Source organism: Hylobates moloch, unplaced genomic scaffold (genome assembly GCF_009828535.3).
Source record: "Hylobates moloch isolate HMO894 unplaced genomic scaffold, HMol_V3 SCAFFOLD_4, whole genome shotgun sequence".
Classification (NCBI taxonomy): Eukaryota; Metazoa; Chordata; class Mammalia; order Primates; family Hylobatidae; genus Hylobates; species Hylobates moloch.
The window spans coordinates 162611985-162636857 of NW_026652279.1; the positions used below are offsets into that span (position 1 = coordinate 162611985).

The following is a 24873-nucleotide window of genomic DNA, read 5'->3' on the forward strand; positions in this document are numbered from 1 at the left end:
ATGACCTAATCACCTCCCAAAGACCTTTGTTATTTGGCTTCTAGTTACAGATATTTCAAAAGGCGAAGTGTTGTACCTTTTCAAGCTTTGTACAGTGCTATCATCTGACTGCTTTATTCCCCCAAAATTCACATGTTGAAATAGTCATCTCGAAGGGGATGGTATTAGAAAGTGGAGCCTTTGGCAGGTATTTAGTATTTGTCTTAACTTTTCATCTAACTTCTAAATTCCTGGCCCTGAGTACCATTGTTTTGTAGCCCCTATTCTACTTAAGATTTCTCTGGATGGGAGTCAGTGCAAACTTCTTTTGTTATAAAAAGGTTGTATTCTGCCACTAGTGAGTAACGGAGGAAGAGCAATTAAGAATGGCCTTTTATTAAGATGCCAGCCTTTGTTGGGCAGTCTTGGTAATATCATAATTGGCAAAATTCAGAAGCTGATGTGAGAGTTCCAGGGCTGTCACCAAAACCCAGGTTTGACATCTGAATTTAACTGACACTGTTTGCCTGCTTTGAGGCTGTCCTTCCATTGTGTCTCTAACTGCAAATGAGAATGACTCCCCGAGGGAAGCCTTTGGGATCACAAATGCATAAACATCTGGGAATCAAATCTCTTTCAATTACATTAATTATCTGCTATGTGCAGGAGAAAGTTTTGAATCTAAAATAACATTAATTTAAACTCAAGGTTAGAGAGAGATTTCAAACTTCCTTTCAACCCCAAAATGCTGAGGCAGGTGGATCACTGAGGTCAGAAATTTGAGACCAGCCTGACCAACATGGTGAAACCCCATCTCTACTAAAAATGCAAAAAAATTTACTGGGCATGGTGGCAGGCACCTGTAATTCCAGCTAGTCGGGAGGCTAGGGTAGGAGAATTGCTTGAACACAGGAGGTGGAGGTTGCAGTGAGCTGAGATCGCACCATTGCACTCCAGCCTGGGTGACAAGAGCAAGACTCCATCTCAAAATAAAATAAAATAAAACCCAGAGGGGAAGAATCTATATGCACACTGTAATGAAATTGTGATAAAACATATGCAGGGAAGCACATCCTTGAGGTACTTCGTGAGAGTGCCTGGTAAATCAAATGTCTGGGATGCTTGCTTCAGTCAATGAGGCAAGGGAAAGTCCAGGCTGCCAAATCATTTACTTAAGAAGTGGTTATAATGTTATTTTACCCAGTTGGAACTGTCTGCCTATACTAGCTTAGTGCTCAATACAGTTCAATTCTGTTGATCCTTTTTTTGAAATCTCATGCACATTCTTCTCATCTAAAGATGCCCATTGCCATCACTAAGCCACCCTATTGTCCATCTCTTCCCAGTACAACCCACACCATGTGAATATGTGAATGTTGCAACACCACTTCCATCATGGTTCATCATGGTTCTCCTTGTGTAAGTAGCTCGCCTATTGAAGCAAGCCTAAACCTCCATCACCTTGCCTCAGATTGCAGCTGATGGTCTTCCATACCATTCCTGCAGGCAGCTTCTTCCTGGCAGTCAGGCAGGGCTCCTTGCTGAATGGTCTGTACAGTGTGCTCCTTGGTACCTGTTTTGCTTTTACCTATGCTATGGTCACTGGCTGTAACATCCTTCTCCTCCTCTCCTGCTTCCCATGGTCAAATGTTTGTCATTCTCAAGGTCCTTTTAGGTTCTGCCCCACCTGGCTCTTTTGGCTCACACAACCTCTCCCCTTTTCTAAAAAGTGTTTATAGATTATAGCATGGGTTTTTCTGTGGTTGTGTGTTTTTATCAGCATGCGTGAATATGTATGTATCTGTAGATAGACACTGCTTGTAATTTCTTAAACAGCTTCTACTTGTTTCGTTCAAAATGTCTGAAGCCAATTGTTTTTGTTTGTTTTTAGAAAAAAAAAAAAAAACAACTGACATCAAGGAGAGAGCATAACACAGCCCCCACTACCACCAATTATGCAATCGAGTGAGTTTCCCACATTTGGGGAAATCACAGAAATCAGCACATCAGAATGCAATGGGTAAGCTCACCCTGGGAAAAACCATTTTCATGATCATGCCATCTCCCCTGTCAAGTAGGACCAGTCTGTGAATTTCTCTGTTGTCATAAAATATGCCCAGCAAACATGGATTTGTTATATTCTACCTCACTTCTAATGAGATATATCACTTAATGAAATAAGTGGCTGAAAAGTCACAGAAGATGTCAAAGCAGCATGTTATCTGCCCGCCTTTGCCTCCTAGTCCAGAATCACCCCCTTTAGTTATCTCACCTCCCTTTATCTTTATGTGATCTTAAAGAATCATTTGAAAAGGCCAGAGGGTGTAGCTGGGATCAAAAGTCAGTCAGACAAATATGTCATGTGTCCATATTAACAACAATACATGTTTCTTCCTCATTTAGAAATCAGACCATAGTTTCACAATAGTCAAAAACCAACAGCAAACCTGATAGTCAAAGCCTAGTAAGGTTCACTTCTTTCATTGTGTTAATGTATGAATATTTCAGCGACTAATGCACATTTCCAAGAAATAACAATTAAGGGGAAAATGTAATTTAACAATATTTTTACATAAAACCATTATGTGTTTAAATTTATATAAATTCCATTTTGAAATATTTCTCAAATATTTCTCAAAATGTAAACAACAGATAAAAGACACATGAATCAATGCATTTGCATACATCTAATCTGAAGGTATAAATATTTTGGGTTTAAACTACTGATCTGAATATTGCACTGAATACTATCATTATTATCTTAATATGTTCATATAAGGTCCCATGGTAATTTGACATTTTTAATGTGTCCTAATGGTAACATGATTTGACTATTATATTTACAAAAGGAACATCTAGCACCCTACTTTCTAGCAAACAATAATGTCATGTAGAATCTCTGAGAGAAACTGCATGGGCTATGTGTTTCTTTAGTAATTTTTTCCTGGACAAATTTAAAGTTGTATCTTTTTCTTTTCAGTAAGTATCATGCCTTGAAAAACCTTCCTTCTCTGTGGTTCTATGGGAAAGTATCAAGGGCATAGACTCTGAAACCTGATGGTCCCACATTCAGATTTTGATTCAGCTACTTCTTAACTGACTGGCACTGGGCAATTCGCTTAATATCCCTGAGCATCAGTTTGGGTATCTGGAAAGGATAGACTGGTGGTGGTACAATATTTATTATTTAAAGTTGAGATATGGCTAAAATAAATAATTATTAATAAGGTTCCCCACTTGTTGGATTGATAGAACTGCCAGTACTTGCTAAAGGGAAACAAGTTGTAAAATACTACAGACCGTGTGGAGTTAGAAAGGCACTCTTGGTTCCTTTGCTACCCTCCATCTTTTGAAGGTAGTTGTGGTTCACAGGATCTCAACAGCCAGAAATACTGCTGCTGATTTTATAATTTTCCAGCAGGCACTTGTGAATCACCATATGCTCTAACTTTTTTTTTCTATGAAATTCTGGCAGCATTTAAAAAATGAAGTCACTATGCCAATGCCAATCTAAAGATGCCAATCTACAACTTAAAGTCTTTGCTACTTTTATTCTTCAACATGAAGTCCAAATCTCCACCATTGCCTTGTCATGGTCAGTGTCTTTGTCTAAATGACAGCGTATAATGACACATGGTGGGATTTTCTCTTTGTTTGAAGTTAGGTGGGGAAAGCGGTGTGCACTTGACATGTCTTTATTCTTTTTCTTTAAGAAACCCTTATTAAACCTTTAAAACTGATTTTTCCCACTCCCTTCAAACTTTGAAGGATCTTTGTGCAGTTCACCCAGAGCAGAACTCATCACACAGCACTGATACACAGGCTATGGGGAACGGGAGATCAGGGGCATGGAGAAGCACAATGCAGGGGTTTAACAAGCACTTCTTTAATTGAATTTGGGAACTCTAACATTCCTCCGAAGCAGACGGCTCCTTGCTCTAAGAGCTCCAGTGTCTTCTCACAGCCCATACACCTGCATGGCCTTCCCACTGCTGACAACTCTGCCTCTATTTCGTGCACGTGCCACGTCAGCCACACACGTCCATCTTCCTAATGATCCTCGCGCTTGCTACTCATGGCCACCTCATGGTTCTTACACTTGCTGTCCACCCCACATGCTTTCCCTCCCCAAGCATCTTTCATAGCATGCTCCCCCTGCTCTCTGTCTCTTTGTCTTTGTCTTACTCTCTCTCTCTCACTCATTTCAGTTAAGTTGTGTGTCCCTTGAGTGTTACATCTGAAATAGAGCCTTCCCAAACTGATCTTGCCATTCTCTTATTCTGCTCTATTTTACTTCAAAGAGTTTATCACTGCCTGAATTTCTATGTATTTTCAGTTCACTGTTTCTTCCATTAGTCTTTGTTCCACTAGTCTCTGGCCGCAGGAAGACTGGATGTTGTCTTTTTTTCTACTGTATTCTCAGCATCAGAGCTGTGCCTGATCACGATAGAAATTCAAAGACTAAATGAATACATGAGTGTCATACATATATCAAATAGTAGACTTTCAATTGTTGCATTTTCTAAAAAAGCAGGAAAGAGTCAGGGACTAGCATGGTATATAGCAGAGGGCTGATGTAGTTCCTTTAACTATATTATCTCATTTAATTATTAAAAAATATGGAATATCTTTCATTCTCATTTTAGAGCTGAAGCCTCTGATTTTAGAATTTAAATTGCCCAATCTAAACTTGTCCAATCTAAAGATACACACTTAGGAAGTGACTGCCAGCATTTAAGCCCTGGGTTTTAGATTCCAAATTTGATACTTTTGTCTCCACATAACACAGATGTAAAATAGTTTTTAAAGAAGCTTAGAGAGTTTACAGACTTTGTTGATTTTTAGTTAAGTGGTTAATATTACTAGGTAATTGATTCAGCAGCTGGGATAAGATAAATAATTAAATGAATGTTTATATAAGCAAAGAGCCAAACCAGCAATTGAATCAATAAAGCCTACTATGCTTTCATTTTTCTCTGGCTCTCCTTCTTTTCAACTTCCCTTGAATAAAGGCATCCCTTAAAATTCAGTACATGTTCTTTTTGGTCTATGGAGATCTCATTCTTTTTGATGACTTCATAACCTTAATTTTGCACTTCTATGACTGACCTTCAGTTTGAATTCCAGTCCTGTCTCCTCATGTCTAGTGAATATTCTCACTTTGAGTTCTTTTCGTTATGTCCTCAAAGTCAGTATTACTCTGTGTCCCCAACTGGCCCCTTGTCCTAAATTTTCTTTCCCAGGCACTAAGCATTATCCATATTAAATTACTTAGCCAAATAATTGTTCTATTCTATTCATTCTTCCTTAAATTATGTCTATATATTGCACTTACATCAAATTTACTATTTTCACTGCCAATATCATATTTCAAATCCATGTGCACTCACACCTTGATTGCTACAATAGCTGCTTTTTTGTGGTTTTATTTTGTATTTTACTTTTATTTTGAGTTCGCAGGTACATGTGCAGGTTTGTTACATAGGTAACCTGTGTCATGGGGATTTGTTGCACAGATTATTTCGTCACCAGGTATTAATTAAGCCTAGTACCCATTAATTATTTGTCCTGATCCTCTCCCTCCTCCTACCCTTCACCCTCTGAAATGCCTCAGTGTCCATTGTTCCCCGCTGTGTGTCCATGAGTTCTCATCATTTGGCAACTACTTGATAAGTGAGAACATGTGGTATTTCGTTTTCTTTTCCTGTATTAGTTTGCTGAGGATAACGGCCTCCAGCTCCATCCATGTTCCTGCAAAGGACATGATCTCATTCTTTTTTACGGCTGTATGGTATTCTATGGTGTATATGTACCACATTTCTTTAACTAGTCTATCATAGATGGGCATTTAGGTTGATTCCATGTCTTTGCTATTGTGCATAGTGCTGCAGTGAACATACACCTGCATGTGTCTTTATAATAGAACAATTTGTAATCCCTGTGGTAATGGGATTGCTGAGTCAAATGGCATTTGACTTAGGTCTTTAGGTCTTTAGGTGTTTGAGGAATTGTCGCTCTGTCTTCCACAATGGTTGAACTAATTTACGCTCCTACCAACAGTGTATAAGCATTCCTTTTTCTCCACAACCTTGCCAGCATCTGTTATTTTTTTCACTTTTTAGTAATAGCCATTCTGACTGGTGTTAGATGGTATCTCATTGTGGTTTTGATTTGCATTTCTCTAATGATCAGTGATGTTGAACCTTTTTTTCATATGATTGTTGGCGCATGTAATGCCTTCTTTTTAAAAGTGTTTGCCAGGCACCGTGGCTCACGCCTGTAATCCTAGCACTTTGGGAGGCTGAGGCGGGCAGATCACAAGGTCAGGAGATCGAGACCATCCTGGACAACATGGTGAAACCCCGTTCCTACGAAAAATACAAAAATTAGCTGGGTGTGGTGGCACGTACCCATAATCCCAGCTACTCAGGAGGCTGAGGCAGGAGAATCGCTTGAACCCAGGAGGCGGAGATTGCAGTGAGCCGAGATTGCACCACTGCACTCCAGCCTGGTGACAGAGCGAGACTCTGTCTCAAAAAAAAAAAAAAAGTATCTGTCCATATCCTTTGCCCACTTTTTAATGGCGTTGAGTTTTTTTTGGTAAATTTTTAAGTTCCTTATAGCTGCTAGATATTAGACCTCTGTTGAATGTATAGTTTACAAAAATTATCTTCCATTGTCTAGGTTGCCTGTTTATTCTGTTGATAGTTTCTTTTGCTGTGCAGAAGCTCTTAAGTTTAATTAGATCCTATTTGTCAATCTTTGCTTTTGTTGCAACTGCTTTTGGCATCATTGTCATGAAATCTTTGCCTTTGTTGACATTGCCCTAAATGGTATTGCCTAGGTTGACTGCTTTGGTTTTTACAGTTTTGCATTTTACATTTAAGTCCTTAATCCATCTTGAGTTAATTTTGTATATGGTGCAAGAAAAGGGCCCAGTTTTAATCTTCGGCATATGGCTAGCAAGTTATCCCAGCACCATTGATAAACTAGCTAATGAATCCTTTCCCCACTGCTTTTTTTGTTGTTGTTGTTAGGTTTGTCAAAGATCAGATAGTTGTAAGTGTGCAGCCTTATTTCTGAGTTCAGTATTCTGTTCCATCGGTCTATGTGTCTGGTTTTGTACCAAAGTCATGCTGTTTTGGTTACTGTAGCCCTGTAGCAGCTTCTTGATTGGTATCTCTGTTTCCTGATTCCTCTGTTATAATTTATCCTGTACATTAGGGCCAAATTGATATTCCTTAAAGTTCTTTCAACAAGTCACTGCTCACAGTTCAAAGTTTGAACATCATAGCTTAGAAGTAGCTAGCTACAATGTGGTCCCAATAGACCTTTTGATCTTAACTTCTACTATTCTTTAATATCCTCTAGTTCAGAGAAGTCTTTTAAATATGCCCTACTCATTTTTGCTGCCAGAAAATTTTCTACATTCTGATCATTTTGGGGAATATAATTTCCTCTTCTCTGAATTTATTCAGATCCCACAAGGCTCCGCCTACGACCCACCTTCATGAAGCCATTTCTGATTGGGTTGCCACGTTGCTCAATTCCAGGAGACACCATTAACATATTTGTGCTCCAGGGAGCAAATTTCTTGTTTATTTCTAATATTACCCTTTCTTCCCTTTAGACTTTAGTCTTATTTAAGTTTAATTGATGTCATTCTGAAGATTATTTTACCTTTTCAATGTTTGAATGGTAACATATACTGAATATAATCTTCCCATTTCCCAGCCATTTTCCCATTCTTATCTAATCTTTCTCTTGTCCCACTTGTCAATTTTACTCATGGATTTTCAGGGTCAGCATGTGTTTATTAAACACTTGCTATGTGTCTTGGACTGTTTAAGACAATAGGCATACACTGTTGAATGAATTAGACTTGATCTTTGCATTGGTGCAGCACTCACATCATTGCACATGCAACCTATGGGATCAAGTGTGGCAAGGGGGAAGTATCAGATGCTAAGGTGGCTTTAACAATAGGCTAGTGAGGTCATGAAAGGGGCCCCAGACATCTATTTCATGCATAGTTCTCAGTATCACTTCTAGCTTTATTTATACTATTCCACGTGAAGAGGAAGCAACCAACCCCAGGTCTGCTAAAATGTGTTCAGGGTCTCACATTGTCTCCTGGGTACTCTATTTGAGTAGAATGAGAAGTGCAGTCATTACATCTGCCACACAAAAGCACACATCTTCCAAATGTACATATAATGCATACATGGGTGTGACATTGGTATATCTTTAGTTCTAATATTTTAAAAATTATACATAGATATGTAAATTATTCAAAGGCAGGGAGCATCCCTTCTCTCTGCTTTGTAAAGAATATTTGTGGTGAGGGTTAGCAAACCCAGCTGATCATGACAGACTCTATTTAAATATCCACAGTTTCAAAGTCTAGTTTCTCCCAAAGATTAAAAAAAAAAAAACCCGAAACAAAAAAAAGCAAAAGCAATTAGAAATTATAAAGTAAAACAATATTATCTAAGTGCTGGGCAACTTGATGTATGTAGGTTTTGCAGCTGTGTCATTTTAAGCCATTCTTGATATTAGTAACTGGGTACTACAAGTTAAACTTTAAGTTTAAACTAAGCTACATTATCTATCTGTCTATCACCTATCTATCTGTTATCTATTATCTATTATCAATATCTATCTTTAAAGTAAGATACATTATATACTGTAACCGTATTCTATTATCAAGGTATCTGGCTGTATAGTATTATATGTGTTCAGAGGGTTTTTTTCCTCCTTTCCTAAATCATTTTTGAGTCTTTTCTACGGAATAGAGAGAATCAAGTGTAAGGAGTATTGAAGATTAAGTTAATTTATAGTGCTTCTCTTTGCTATCAGTGTATTCTTAATGTTTTAATAACAATGCCATGGACCCTATTCCCTGTGTTTTAGGACATAGAGTGATCACTGCATTTTCCCCAAGTTTCATTGTCACGTGCCAGGAACTGAAGTGGACATAAAATTCATCCATGTTCCTGAAGACCCTTCTCTGCCATCTGGCACGCACCCTGAGTCAGTGTCCAGGAGCTTGGCTGATAGAACCAGCCACTGGATGTCACCCTTTCTCTATAACCAACCAACAGAGCTGGCTGCTCACAACCACCACCAAAGTGCCCACTGCTGGTCTGATGTGCTGTCAGTAAGACACCAGCTCACAGATTAGACCACACTTTCTACCTCACCTCCCAGAATTCTAAAAGAACTCATCTTCGCTAAGTCTGTCTGTCATCATGAACTACCTATTATGTTTTGTTTTCTCCCATTTCTCTATGAGAACAGGAATTTTTACATAGGCAAAGACTTAATTATTTGCTTAGAGATTTCTGATGATTCTTGATGATGAAGAGAAAATACTTTTTGTATTAGTTTTCTAGGGCTGCCATAACAAAATACCATGGGTGGAGGGGGGGAGGACGGGGAGTTAAACAACAGAAATGTATTTCCTCACTGTCTAAGAAAGTCTAAGGTCTAAGAAAGTCTAAGGTCTAAGAAAGTCTAAGGTCTAAGAAAGTCTAAGGTCTACGGAAGTCTAAGTGTTGGCAGGGTTGTTCCCTCCTGAGCCTTCTCCTCTTCTTGTTGGCCATCCTCCCCTGTATCCTCACAGGTCTTCCCTCTGTACATGTCTGTGTCCTAATTTCCTCTTTGTGTAAGGACACCAATCAAATTGGATTAGGGCCCACCCTAATTACATCATTTTGATTTCGTCACCTCATTAAAAGCCTTATCTTCAAAGGCAATCATATTGGGGGTTAGGACTTCAACATACCCTCAACAATTTGGGGGAAGGAGGCAGAATTCAACCCATAATGCTTTTCTTTTTCCAGTTCATCTGATTCTTTTGTATTCTCTTATTGTTGCTGACAATTAAACCACATAGCATTTATATAGGCTGCTGGAAGTTGGATGGTGTTGTGCCTTTTAAGAAACTTGAAAAGAACCAACTGTCTCCACACTGGATTTTCTGAACACACAAGCCATGGAGGTCAACACTGATGACTCACATCATGTCACTATTTAATCCTGTCCCACCTTCTAATATACAATCTGTCTTGTCTTCCCAATTCTACTCTGCTATGTATTATCTAAAATGCAGAATCCAAGGCTTATTCTGCTCTTTATTTCCAGGTGCTCATTCAAAATATATAATAGGCAATGTGAAAAAAACACTAGACTATAATTCAGAAAATGTGACATCATCCATGTCACAAATTAATAATGTATCCTTCAACACATTGTCCAAGAGTATATCATAAAACTAAGCCAATAATACTTTCCCTGATTTCAAATACTGTTGTAATAAAGTTAAGCTCTAATGAATGTGTTTTGAAAGCTGTGAAGTACCATCTAGCATATTGAATAGCTGTCACTGTCCATTTTTATGATTATTGTCATATGAATGAATGGATGAACCGCTGTTTTATCCTTTAAAACTAGTTAGTTTCCATTCCTATGGATCTCATAACTCTCTCCACTTACCTTTATTAGAGTGTTCCTTATACTGTATTTAATTCTAACTTTACTCATCTGTTTTCCACTGAGTTACAAACCCCTGGAAAAAAAGGATTGCGTCTGCAAGCAGCTCGGTTTCCTCAACACATAACCCTACATGGTTCTCAGGAGAAACCCCTTGTGCTTTCTGATGACTGACTGCCTCTCCTCACAGCGTGTCAGCTGCATTTCTTTCTGGGTAGCGGGCATCCTGTCTTCTTTTCTGTCCTCCTCCCCGGTGCCTCCAAGCCCCCACCCATCCATAGTGGTATGTAAGCATCTTTCCAGTCTCTTCTGCTGTTACCCCAGCAATGTGTGGGACTGCGCTTGGGTTTGGTGTTTCTTTTCACCTTGTTACTCATCTCTGTCCACTGAAAAGCTTAAACCACACAGAAATGCCAGGCTGTTTTCAATTACCTTTTAATGTACGTATTTATTTTGAGACAGAGTTTAGCTCTTATTGCCCGGGCTAGAGTGCAGTGGCAGGATTTCACCTCACTGCAACCTCCGCCTCCCAGGTTCAAGTGATTCTCGTGCCTCAGCCTCCCGAGTAGCTGGGATTATGGGCGTGTGGCACTACACTTGGCTAATTTTTGTATTTTTAGTGGAGACAGGGTTTTGCCATGTTGGTCAGGCTGGTCTCAAAGTCCTGACCGCAGGTGATCCACCCGCCTCGGCCTCCCAAAGTGCTGGGATGACAGGCGTGAGCCACCATCCCTGCCCCCTGCCCCCTGCCCACCCCCACCACCACTTTTTGTTTTTTTTTTTTTTTTTTTTTTCTGAAATCACAGGGCAGTTCTGCTAGCATGGTATAGAGTGCAGGTACTCCAGGGCAGGGTGACCCAGTGATATGGGATAACCACCCAGCTAATTTGAGATTGTTGAAATGTCTGCTTTCTGACTTCCCTGTCCAGGCTGTCTCTGTCAGATTAGAGCAATTAAATGATAATGAGGACTGTGCATAGGAAAATTGATTCTGGGGACTGTAATCAGCATCCTCCCTATAGGAAACTTACACATGTGTGTAAGCACTGAGGAAAACCCTGAAATATCTGCTAGTATAATAAAAAGAGGCAGTTTTGAGATGGAATGCTGGATTAACTAATTTATTATGACCCCAAAGCATGTTGTTGTAAGAGAGACAAATTCGATTCCTTTAATGTGACTTGGACATTACATGCTTGCCTTCCTTGCTTACTTTGAATGTGATCAAGTGCAAAACTAGATACAAGGGGGAGGAGAGACAGGCATTTAATTGGATTTCTCGAAGTGTATTTTCTATGCAATTCTCTAGTTTGTGTTTGTGATATTAACCAGAAGAATTTTCTTTTCAGTTCTGGAAGCATCAACAGCACTACTTGTTAGGATTTTGGATATTTCTTTGCCCTTTTTTCCCAGGATGCTTCCTGATTTAAGAGAACTCCTAATTCTTTAATGTTATTTGTGCCTTTTTTGACTATAAATATATAGATAGTCTATATATAGTCTATATAGTGACTATATATATAGTGACTATATGTATAGACTATCTATATATATAGACTATCTATCTGTCTATATATATACATATATATATATATATATATTCTTACTCTGTACATTTATTACAAGATTCTCTTCTTTCCTTCAACAGAAGGACCCATGATTTGGTTTTCCAAATCTTTCTTCAGGGATTTATTAGCCACCATGACTCACAAATGTCTCTGATTTTAGAGCTTTCTACTTCTCTTTCACTGCGGTGTATTTGAACATGTGTAAGAATTTTTCCATTCAAATTTTTCAATATCTAGAATTAATGTCTGGAATGGAGCTCTCTTTCTTAAGACATCATTTTCCCTATTTTCATGCTTCCCACCACTCGCGTTCTCTTTTGTGTCTCCAGGCTTGTGACTCTGGAACCATTAGGGGTTCTTTCTTCCTCAACAGGTCAGCAAGTACCTAACATTATCAGCTTTCTGGAGATCATAGGTGCCTTCATGCCCCAGTTTCTGATCTCCAGGTTAGTCCTGTGAGATTTGGTCTTCGTTTACCAACCCAAAACATAATTTGTGACTCACCTGGAAAATCATGCCCGTTACGCTCTGCTAAATTAGATCCTTTTTTTGAAACATATTTCACAGATTCTATGACCATCATAAAGTTGATTCATGTAAGTTTCTAAACTCTTCTCTAATCATTTGGATCACTTCAAAACGTAACGCACAAGCTGTCGTGCACCTGAGTTTCGTGTGTTCTCCAACTTTAAAAGGTTCCATTAAAATTCAAAGGATCTCAGGACTTAAGATCCTGAGGTAAACTAGGGTGAGAAGATGAATTTTAAAATGAATATATGAAACTTTTTATAGATAGTATTAGTTTTCTAAGATAAAAAAGTATATTAAATTAAAAATTCCAATAACATTTATTAAGTTAATAAGGACTTTTTATTAAAAAGCTTCTATTATGCCTGTCAGACAATTTTCAGAATCTCCTCTTAAAATTTAAATGCCTTTACATTATTTATATTATTATTAATAATAATGCCCTTACATTATTCTTATTTTTTTCTTCATTGCAAATAATATATACTGAAAGAGGCTTCTTCTTCTCCTTGCTTTTGGTCTTCAACCAGATGTTAAATGCCTTTCTGATATTAAGACCTCAGATTCTACCTCTGGGTCCCATCTCTATCATCAAATCTTATAATCATTTCAGTTTGTTCCCTAGGTGAGGTTCTAATTCTAGTATTTTTTTTCATTTTCCATTAATTTCCCCCAAATCTCATTTTTACCAAGTTTTATTTTTTAAAATAGTAACTTCTTTTCATTCTCTTTTATCCACTCTACCTTTTTTTAAATTTGTAATCAAGGCATTCCATCTTTTATCTAATTATATCCAATAAGAGTAACTGCGGTAAACATTTAAGAACTAAGATGTTCCTAAAAATGCCTAGAGCATAGTCAACAATATTTGAGTGAAGAGAACTAGAATTGGGGTAGATTTACTAATTGTCTCTATTCATTTTCTTTTTTTTAACTTTTGTTTAGATTCAGTGGGTACATGTGCAGGTTTTTTACATGGGTATATTGTGTGATGGGAAGGAGGGAAGGTGCAAAGGCAAAAATCTACCCATTGGGTACTATTTATTTGCTTTTAACTATCTATGTGTGTTCCATAATTAAGTGTACATTGTTAAAATAAGTACACCACCTAGATGTTAACACCAAATTCCATAAAGCTAGGTGCATTCTTCACACTTCAGCATGCCTTATTGTCCCTTTTTGGAAAATTTTTAAAGCCTTATTCCTGAGTCCACCACAAAGGTGTTGGTTAAATAGTTCTGGGCTTATGTTGGAGAATGAGTATTTTATGTAAGGATCCTGGTGATTTTGATGCAACTTGATCTTGGATCACATTATGATAAATATAGATGAAGAACTAGAAAAGAGTAATTAGCCGTAAATCTGCAGAACCTTGCAATTCGTTATATTTGTTTTTATATGTACCAACGATAATGTGAATTTGGTATCGATATTTGTGACAAAGATATAGGTGCTTGCATCTGAAAGTGCATGCTGTGTTTTCTTTGGTTCTATCAATAAGTCAGATGAAGTAAAGAATTTGCGGTGGGGAGCCAAGATGGCCGAATAGGAACAGCTCCGGTCTCCAGCTCCCAGCCCGAGCGACACAGAAGACTGGTGATTTCTGCATTTCTGCTTGAGGTACCGGTTTCATCTCACTAGGGAGTGCCAAACAGTGGGTGCAGGACAGTCAGTGAAGCGCACTGTGCGCAAGCCGAAGCAGGGCGAGGCACTGCCTCAGTCGGGAAGCGCAAGGGGTCAGGGAGTTCCCTTTCCTAGTCAAAGAAAGGGGTAACAGACAGCACCTGGAAAATCGGGTCAGTCCCACCCTCATACTGCACTTTCCCAACAGGCCTGGAAAACGGCACACTAGGAGATTGTATCCCGCACCTGGCTCGGAGGGTCCTATGCCCACGGAGTCTTGCTGATTGCTAGCACAGCAGTCTGAGATCAAGCTGCAAGGCGGCAGCGAGGCTGGGGGAGGGGCGCCCGCCATTACCCAGGCTTGCTTAGGTAAACAAAGCAACCAGGAAGCTCGAACTGGGTGGAGCCCACCACAGCTCAAGGAGGCCTGTCTGCCTCTGTAGGCTCCACCTCTGGGGGCAGGGCACAGACAAACAAAAAGTCAGCAGGAATCTCCAGAGACTTAAATGTCCCTGTCTGACTGACAGCTTTGAAGAGAGTAGTGGTTCTCCCAGCACGCAGCTGGAGATCTGAGAACGGACAGACTGCCTCCTAAAGTGGGTCCCTCACCCCTGAGCAGCCTAACTGGGAGGCACCCCCCCAGAAGGGAAAGACTGACACCTCACTGGGCCAGGTACTCCTCTGAGACAAAACTTCCAGAGGAACTATCAGACAGCTGAATTGGTGGTCTCATGAAATCCGCTGTTCTGCAACCACCGCTGCTGACACCCAGCCAAACAGGGTCTGGAGTGGACCTCTAGTAAACTCCAACAGACCTGCAGCTGAGGGTCCTGTCTGGTAGAAGGAAAACTAACAAACAGAAAGGACATCCACACCAAAAACCCATCTGTACATCACCATCATCAAAGCCCAAAAGTAGATAAAACCGCAAAGATGGGGAAAAAACAGAGCAGAAAAACTGGAAACTCTAAAAAGCAGAGCACCTCTCCTCCTACAAAGGAACGCAGTTCCTCACTAGCAATGGAACAAAGCTGGATGGAGGATGACTTTGACGAGTTGAGAGAAGAAGGCTTCAGACGATCAAACTACTCTGAGCTACGGGAGGAAATTCAAAACAATAGCAAAGAAGTTAAAAACTTTGAAAAAAAATTAGAAGAATGGATAACTAGAATAACCAATGGAGAGAAGGGCTTAAAGGAGATGGAGGAGCTGAAAGCCAAATTTCGAGAACTACGTGAAGATTGCAGAAGCCTCAGTAGCAGATGCGATCAACTGGAAGAAAGGGTATCGCAGATGGAAGATGAAATGAATGAAATGAAGCGAGAAGGGAAGTCTAGAGAAAAAAGAATAAAAAGAAATGAACAAAGCCTCCAAGAAATTTGGGACTACGTGAAACGACCAAACCTACGTCTGATTGGTGTACCTGAAAATGACGGGGAGAATGGAACCAAGTTGGAAAATACTCTGCAAGATATTATCCAGGAGAACTTCCCCAATCTAGCAAGGCAGGCCAACATTCAGATTCAGGAAATACAGAGAACGCCACAAAGATACTCCTCGAGAAGAGCAACTCCAAGACACATAATTGTCAGATTCACCAAAGTTGAAATGAAGGAAAAAATGTTAAGGGCAGCCAGAGAGAAAGGTCGGGTTACCCACAAAGGGAAGCCCATCAGGCTAACAGCTGATCTCTCGGCAGAAACTCTACAAGCCAGAAGAGAGTGGGGGCCGATATTCAACATTCTTAAAGAAAAGAATTTTCAACCCAGAATTTCCTATCCAGCCAAACTAAGCTTCATAAGTGAAGGAGAAATAAAATACTTTACAGACAAGCAAACGCTGAGTGATTTTGTCACCACCAGGCGGCCAGCCCTAAAAGAGCTCCTGAAGGAAGCACTAAACATGGAAAGGAACAACCGGTACCAGCCACTGCAAAAACATGCCAAATTGTAAAGACCATCGAGGCTAGGAAGAAACTGCATCAACTAATGAGCAAAATAACCAACTAACATCATAATGACAGGATCAGATTCACACATAACAATATTAACATTAAATGTAAATGGGCTAAATGCTCCAATTAAAAGACACAGACTGGCAAACTGGATAAGGAGTCAGGACCCATCAGTGTGCTGTATTCAGGAAACCCATCTCACGTGCAGAGACACACATAGACTCAAAATAAAGGGATGGAGGAAGATCTATCAAGCAAATAGAAAACAAAAAAAGGCAGGGGTTGCAATCCTAGTCTCTGATAAAATAGACTTTAAACCAACAAAGATCAAAAGAGACAAAGAAGGCCATTACATAATGGTAAAGGGATCAATTCAACAAGAAGAGCTAACTATCCTAAATATATATGCACCCAACACAGGAGCACCCAGATTCATAAAGCAAGTCCTGAGTGACCTACAAAGGGACTTAAACTCCCACACAATAATAATGGGAGATTTTAACACCCCACTGTCAACATTAGACAGATCATCTAGACAGAAAGTTAACAAGGATATCCAGGAATTGAACTCAGCTCTAAACAAAGTGGACCTAATAGACATCTACAGAACTCTCCACCCCAAATCAACAGAATATACATTTTTTTCAGCACCACACCACACCTATTCCAAAATTGACCACATAGTTGGAAGGAAAGCTCTCCTCAGCAAATGTAAAAGAACAGAAATTATAACAAACTGTCTCTCAGACCACAGTGCAATCAAACTAGAACTCAGGATTAAGAAACTCACTCAAAACCGCTCAACTACATGGAAACTGAACAACCTGCTCCTGAATGACTATTGGGTACATAATGAAATGAAGGCAGAAATAAAGATGTTCTTTGAAACCAACGAGAACAAAGACACAACCTACCAGAATCTCTGGGACACATTCAAAGCAGTGTGTAGAGGGAAATTTATAGCACTAAATGCCCACAAGAGAAAACAGGAAAGATCCAAAATTGACACCCTAACATCACAATTAAAAGAACTAGAAAAGCAAGAGCAAACACATTCAAAAGCTAGCAGAAGGCTAGAAATAACTAAAATCAGAGCAGAACTGAAGGAAATAGAGACACAAAAAACCCTTCAAAAAATTAATGAATCCAGGAGCTGGTTTTTTGAGAAGATCAACAAAATTGATAGACCGCTAGCAAGACTAATAAAGAAGAAAAGAGAGAAGAATCAAATAGATGCAATAAAAAATGAAAAAGGGGATATCACCACCGATCCCACAGAAATACAATCTACCATCAGAGAATACTACAAACACCTCTATGCAAATAAACTAGAAAATCTAGAAGAAATGGATAAATTCCTTGACAAATACACCCTCCCAAGACTAAACCAGGAAGAAGTTGAATCTCTGAATAGACCAATAACAGGTTCTGAAATTGTGGCAATAATCAATAGCTTACCAACCAAAAAGAGTCCAGGACCTGATGGATTCACAGCTGAATTCTACCAGAGGTACAAGGAGGAACTGGTACCATTCCTTCTGAAACTATTCCAATCGATAGAAAAAGAGGGAATCCTCCCTAACACATTTTATGGAGCCAGCATCATCCTGATACCAAAGCCAGGCAGAGACACAACCAAAAAAGAGAATTTCAGACCAATATCCTTGATGAACATTGATGCAAAAATCCTCAATAACATACTGGCAAACCGAATCCAGCAGCACATCAAAAAGCTTATACACCATGATCAAGTGGGCTTCATCCCTGGGATGCAAGGCTGGTTCAACATATGCAAATCAATAAATGTAATCCAGCATATAAACAGAACCAAAGACAAAAACCACATGATTATCTCAATAGATGCAGAAAAGGCTTTTGACAAAATTCAACAACCCTTCATGCTAAAAACTCTCAATAAATTAGGTATTGATGGGACGTATCTCAAAATAATAAGAGCTATATACGACAAACCCACAGCCAATATCATACTGAATGGGCAAAAACTGGAAGCATTCCCTCTGAAAACTGGCACAAGACAGGGATGCCCTCTCTCACCGCTCCTATTCAACATAGTGCTGGAAGTTCTGGCCAGAGCAATCAGGCAGGAGAAGGAAATAAAGGGTATTCAATTAGGAAAAGAGGAAGTCAAACTGTCCCTGTTTGCAGATGACATGATTGTATATCTAGAAAATCCCACTGTCTCAGCCCAAAATCTCCTTAAGCTGATTAGCAACTTCAGCAAAGTCTCAGGATACAAAATCAATGTACAAAAATCACAAGCATTCTTGTACACCAATCACAGACAAACAGAGAGCCAAATCATGAGTGAACTCCCATTCACAATTGCTTCAAAGAGAATAAAATACCTAGGAATCCAACTTACAAGGGATGTGAAGGACCTCTTCAAGGAGAACTACAAACCACTGCTCAATGAAATAAAAGAGGATACAAACAAATGGAAGAACATTCCATGCTCATGGGTTGGAAGAATCAATATCGTGAAAATGGCCATACTGCCCAAGGTAATTTATAGATTCAATGCCATCCCCATCAAGCTACCAATGACTTTCTTCACAGAATTGGAAAAAACTACTTTAAAGTTCATATGGAACCAAAAAAGAGCCCGCATTGCCAAGTCAATCCTAAGCCAAAAGAACAAAGCTGGAGGCATCACGCTACCTGACTTCAAACTATACTACAAGGCTACAGTAACCAAAACAGCATGGTACTGGTACCACAACAGAGATATAGATCAATGGAACAGAACAGAGCCCTCAGAAATGATGCCGCATATCTACAACTATTTGATCTTTGACAAACCTGACAAAAACAAGAAATGGGGAAAGGATTCCCTATTTAATAAATGGTGCTGGGAAAACTGGCTAGCCATATGTAGAAAGCTGAAACTGGATCCCTTCCTTACACCTTATACAAAAATTAATTCAAGATGGATTAAAGACTTAAATGTTAGACCTAAAACCATTAAAATCCTACAAGAAAACCTAGGCAATACCATTCAGGCCATAGGCGTGGGCAAGGACTTCATGTCTAAAACACCAAAAGCAATGGCAACAAAAGCCAAAATTGACAAATGGGATCTCATTAAACTAAAGAGCTTCTGCACAGCAAAAGAAACTACCATCAGAGTGAACAGGCAACCTACAGAATGGGAGAAAATTTTTGCAACCTACTCATCTGACAAAGGGCTAATATCCAGAATCTACAATGAACTCAAACAAATTTACAAGAAAAAAACAAACAACCCCATCAAAAAGTGGGCAAAGGACATGAACAGACACTTCTCAAAAGAAGACATTTATGCAGCCAGAAAACACATGAAGAAATGCTCATCATCACTGGCCATCAGAGAAATGCAAATCAAAACCACAGTGAGATACCATCTCACACCAGTTAGAATGGCCATCATTAAAAAATCAGGAAACAACAGGTGCTGGAGAGGATGTGGAGAAATAGGAACACTTTTACACTGTTGGTGGGACTGTAAACTAGTTCAACCATTGTGGAAGTCAGTGTGGCGATTCCTCAGGGATCTAGAACTAGAAATACCATTTGACCCAGCCATCCCATTACTGGGTATATACCCAAAGGACTATAAATCATGCTGCTATAAAGACACATGCACACGTATGTTTATTGCGGCACTATTCACAATAGCAAAGACTTGGAACCAACCCAAATGTCCAACAACAATAGACTGGATTAAGAAAATGTGGCACATATACACCATGGAATACTATGCAGCCATAAAAAATGATGAGTTCGTGTCCTTTGTAGGGACATGGATGAAACTGGAAAACATCATTCTCAGTAAACTATCGCAAGGACAAAAAACCAAACACCGCATGTTCTCACTCATAGGTGGGAATTGAACAATGAGAACTCATGGACACAGGAAGGGGAACATCACATTCCGGGGACTGTTGTGGGGTGGGGGTGGGGGGGGGGCGGGGACAGCATTAGGAGATATACCTAATGCTAAATGACGAGCTAATGGGTGCAGGAAATCAACATGGCACATGGATACATATGTAACAAACCTGCACATTGTGCACATGTACCCTAAAACCTAAAGTATAATAAAAAATAAAAAAAAAAGAATTTGCAAAATGTTGGTGAAACATATTTGCTAACACACAAGCATTAGCTCTTTTTGTGAGTGGCTGTAAAGGAACACTTGGCGGGCAAGGAAGTCCCATGCTCTATTTCTGTCCCTTCCCCTTTACAGCTAGGTGGCCTAGAATAAACACAGAACCTCTCAAACATGTGCCCCCTCTGAGTATACTCTGCGAATGGCACTTCCTACTTCAAAGTGTTGTTGTGAGGCTCAAATGAAAATATACTGTAAGGTGCTGTAACAGGCATGAAATATAGGTGGCATGAATATTTTGGAGTGTGAAGCATTGTATGCTGGATTTTCTAGCCTTAATGAGCTGACAATTTTATTCTTCAATTTCTACACTCACCACTCCTAACTTTTACATTACATTTTTTTTGTAAGTTCTGAAGTCTCACCTTATTTCCTCTGGAATTTCTCAAAATATAGCAGTCGACAAAGGACAGTCATTTGACAAATGTTTCAAGTGAGGGACTTTACAAGCATACCTACTCATTAGTAAAGGCTTCTTGCTAATATTATTTTCAACTCCTTTCTCCAATACTTCCTTACAAGCAAGGAGATTATTATTAGGGAGAGAGTCAATCATGGCCTTCTGCAACCGCTAAGGCACAGCAGATTGGCAGATTTCTAAAAGCCAAGATCACTCAAGATGATCTTTGACCTTCCTACCCCATTTCCACCCATTATTGTTAATTTTAACTCTTCTGACCAACTTTGAGTAAAATGTACAAATGTTCGCTGAAACCCACAGTGTAAAAATGTGTCTAAAAATTTGTGTGCATTAAGGAAATGAGATGACTGAGTCAAACCCATTCATTTGGAGAACCCACTTGAAAAGTTATGATCCCTGGATATCAAATGACAAGCTGGATGTGTTTATATATCGGCATTAGAGCCTGAAACTAACACAGTACTAACTCTCCATAGAGAACAATGCAATGAAATGTACTATCCAATGAACATAAATAGAAATTGTTACTGAAGCCTTATTTGGCCTTTGTGACAAGTGAGAAAATATATGTAAATCTAAATGATTACAATAAAAAGATCTATAATTGTTAACAGGAAATAATATCTAAACAAGAGACTACCTTCTTAACAGCGTAGAGTTTAAGGAAAATGCTAGTAGAATAAGTAAAGAAAGAAAAACAAAATTGGCAAGAGTGGTATAAAGATTAACAATTACAGTGAACTGTAGCTATTTTCCTATTGTCAGATGAAATCCTTACATTTGAGGTAAAGAGCCATGGTCCACACCCAAACACCACCATTGCTTTGGGTTGCTGAAACAACAGGAAATAAAGCTAAGAGGTTTCTGGTACAAAATGACAGCTCTTCATTTTAGTGTCACTCAGGTTGACAACTGATGCACAGGATTCATGTCACAACTCATCACTGCCTATCTTGAGGATATGGGCCTTGCAAGCCTCCAGCAAAAATGAGAACTCTGAACAACACAGTGAAATCTCATTTCACAAGATGCACTAGAATCAAGGCCATTTTTGTGGAGGAAAAAATCATAGAAAAGAGTTATTGATTTATTCCTCCAATAGACTGCCATTGCAAGAGGGTTGTGAAAAATAAAAATTGTTGTTATAAATCCAACATCATAAAACAAATCTTGTGCACAAGTATTTTCTTTGCCCCTCACACCATCATTTTTGTTGTTTTAACCAATTCACTCTACATTTAAAAATGAGGAGAATTCACATAAAGCTGTGATTTCTAGCTTCTCTTGAAAAATCAGAAGATTTAGCAAGGGGCCCTATAGTCCTTGATGGAACGATCAGTTGGAGCTGAGTAGAACCTGCCTATTTTCATTTTTTTAAAAATTTGATTGGCTTTTTTTGTATATTGACAAATTATAGTTATATATATATATATGAAGTACAAAGCAACGTTTTCTGAATACAATGTGGAATTATTAAATCAAGCTAACTTATCCATCACCTCAAATATTTGACATTTTCTTGCAACAAAAACATTTGAGATTTACTCTCTTAGTGATATGGAGATGTACATTACTCACTTATTAGCTGTATTCACCACACTGTGCAACAGATCTATAAAAAATACTCAAAATTATTTATCCTATCTAACTGAGGCTTTGTATCCTTTGATTATCATCTCCCCATTCCTTCCACCCTCCAGCCTCTGGTAACCACCATCTACCCTGTGTGTTTCATGAATTCAATTGTTTTACATTCCACATATAAGTGAGAATAAAAGGTTTTACATTCCACATATAAGTGATAAGAAAAGGAAAAGTTTTCTGTATGAGGATGTGTGGTATTTGTCTGTGTTTGGCTTATCTCACTTAGCATAATGTTCTCCAGTTCCATTCACGTTATTGCAAATGACAGAACTTCTTCCCTGGGTAAGGCTGAATAGTATTTCATTGTGTATATGTATGTACCACATTGTCTTTATCTATTTATGTGTTGATGGACACTTCAACTGATTCCATAAGTTGGCTATTGCACATAGTGCCACAATTAACATGGGAGTGCAGACATCTCTTGGACATACTGATTTTGAATCTTTTAGGTAAATACTCAGAAGAGGGATTGCTGGATCATATGGCAATTCCATTTTTAGTTATTTGAGGAATCTCCATACAATTTTCCATAATGGCAGCACTAATTCACAGTCCCACCAGCAGTGCACAACCTCTTCTGTCCCTCAACATGACCCATCACTTCCTACACCCAAACTGATTCACTCATTGATGCTCCTGACCTCCTAAACATGTGAGTTTGACATCATTTGCTAAACCATAACTAGGACTGTTGTGTGATTCATTCCCTCCACATTTTATTTTGAAAATTATCAATTAGCTATATATATATTAGTGAGACTCTGATGTTTGTAGCTCTGTCATAGGCGATAATGCTTCTTGCAGATACATGGAAATATATGGGAGATAGGTAAATACCTTCAGGGAGAATTGGAATGTCACTGCGTCACACACACACAAACTTCCAATGTCACATCAGCAATTCAAGCAGTTACATCCTCATAAATGGGTGCAGTTGGCTTCCGACCATACTCATTCTGTCATTCTTCTGACTCGATTTCTTTTTTTGTTTATCTGTTTTTACTTTATTTCCTCTCCATCTTTCTCTCTCCTCCTTTTCTTGCTCACTGTCTCTCTCCCCCTGGTTCTCTTTCCTGCCAATAACTACTGAGGCTCTCTGTAAGCATCTGTGCTCTCTCTCAGTCTCTAGTCATTCCTAGCACTTCAAAGTCAGCTCTCTTTCTCTATGGTTCTTAAATCTACCAAAGGAAAACATGTGATTTGGTCAGTAGTCAGGTGCTACTCAATATAGAATGTTCCTGTTGGGTAGACTTTCTGGCCCTGATCAGAAGGGACTGAGATAAATACCACATGGGTAAACCAAGCGGGACCACTTACATACAACACTGCCAGCGGTCCCTTTTTCTAGGGCCAAATAGCAAGCCTTTTGATACAAGAACTAATATCAGGGACAGGGCGTCTACGTTTTAGCAGCAGTTTACAGCCTGAAATTTTTTTCCTGTTTCTCGTCTTTGAGTCCCTTGGGGATTTAGTGCTACCTAGTAGCAGAGAATTAAAAACAAAAACCACCACCACTACAACAACAAAACTGTGCCCCTGAAACCCATGCTATATTCAACTGAATATTCCAATGTCTTTGCTTACAAAGCCATCTCTAGCAATTTAATACAATTGTGAAATGGAAAAGTTGGCAAATGCAAAACAATACCTTATGTTCAAGGTATGCCTTTATTAGTGGAAGTTTATCGAAACAGATGTTTATGCTATTTCCTATAAACCAGATAGATTCTAAAATATTTTATTCTGTAAACATGTATTGACTTTATATGAAAAAGTTATTGAAAAATCTACAAGCTGGTGAAACTCTTTAGAATTACATTTCTATTACAAGTTTATTTTTAATTTCAAAAATGTACTGCATAAATGCAGCAAAACCTTTATTGTCACATATTAAAACATGTACATTATTGTGTGCAATTAAAATTTCATTACCTTAAACCAAAAAGTGAGTTGGCCAGATAGTAAATAATTTAGGCTCTAAGGCTGAAAAGCGCTTGTATTAATTACTCAACTCCACCACTATTTTGCCAAAGCAGTCACAGACGATATGCATTCACATGAATGAGTGTGGCTGCATTCCAATAAAGCTTTATTTATAGAAATAGGGGACAGGCCAGATTTAACCAGCAGTTACAGTTTGCCAAATGCTGCCCTAAGCTGTTGATTGTTAAGCTATAAGAAGAGAGAAAGTCCTTTTAGGACCACATACAAGAAGTATATTTAAAAAGAAAAGAAAAGAAAAAGAAAACTTTTCTATAGCATCTTCCCCATTGTTTAATTATTTCTTTTGTTTAACTTAACTAGTAACTTAGACCTTCTGGGGTATGAGGAGGGGAAATTAAATCCCCTGAATCTGTGAGGTTTGCTGTCTCCTTAAAAGTTCAGCTTTTCCATACTCCTGACTCATATCATAGAATAGTGGCAGTAAGGCAACACACACTTTCTTTTTATTTTGCCTTCATATTCCTGAACCATCAGAAGTAGAAAATAA

At 38.8% G+C, this 24873-nt stretch overlaps 1 protein-coding gene and 1 non-coding gene across 12 annotated transcripts in view; both read right to left on the bottom strand.

The window, feature by feature from the left end:
• FGF14 (fibroblast growth factor 14) overlaps positions 1-24873 on the bottom strand; it is a 693748-nt gene that overhangs the window by 55278 nt on the left and 613597 nt on the right. The gene's annotated exons all lie outside the window — the stretch shown is intronic.
• LOC116467738 (U1 spliceosomal RNA) lies at positions 1896-2061 on the bottom strand. The gene has a single exon (XR_004247939.2). It is a non-coding gene; the product is annotated as a U1 spliceosomal RNA (small nuclear RNA).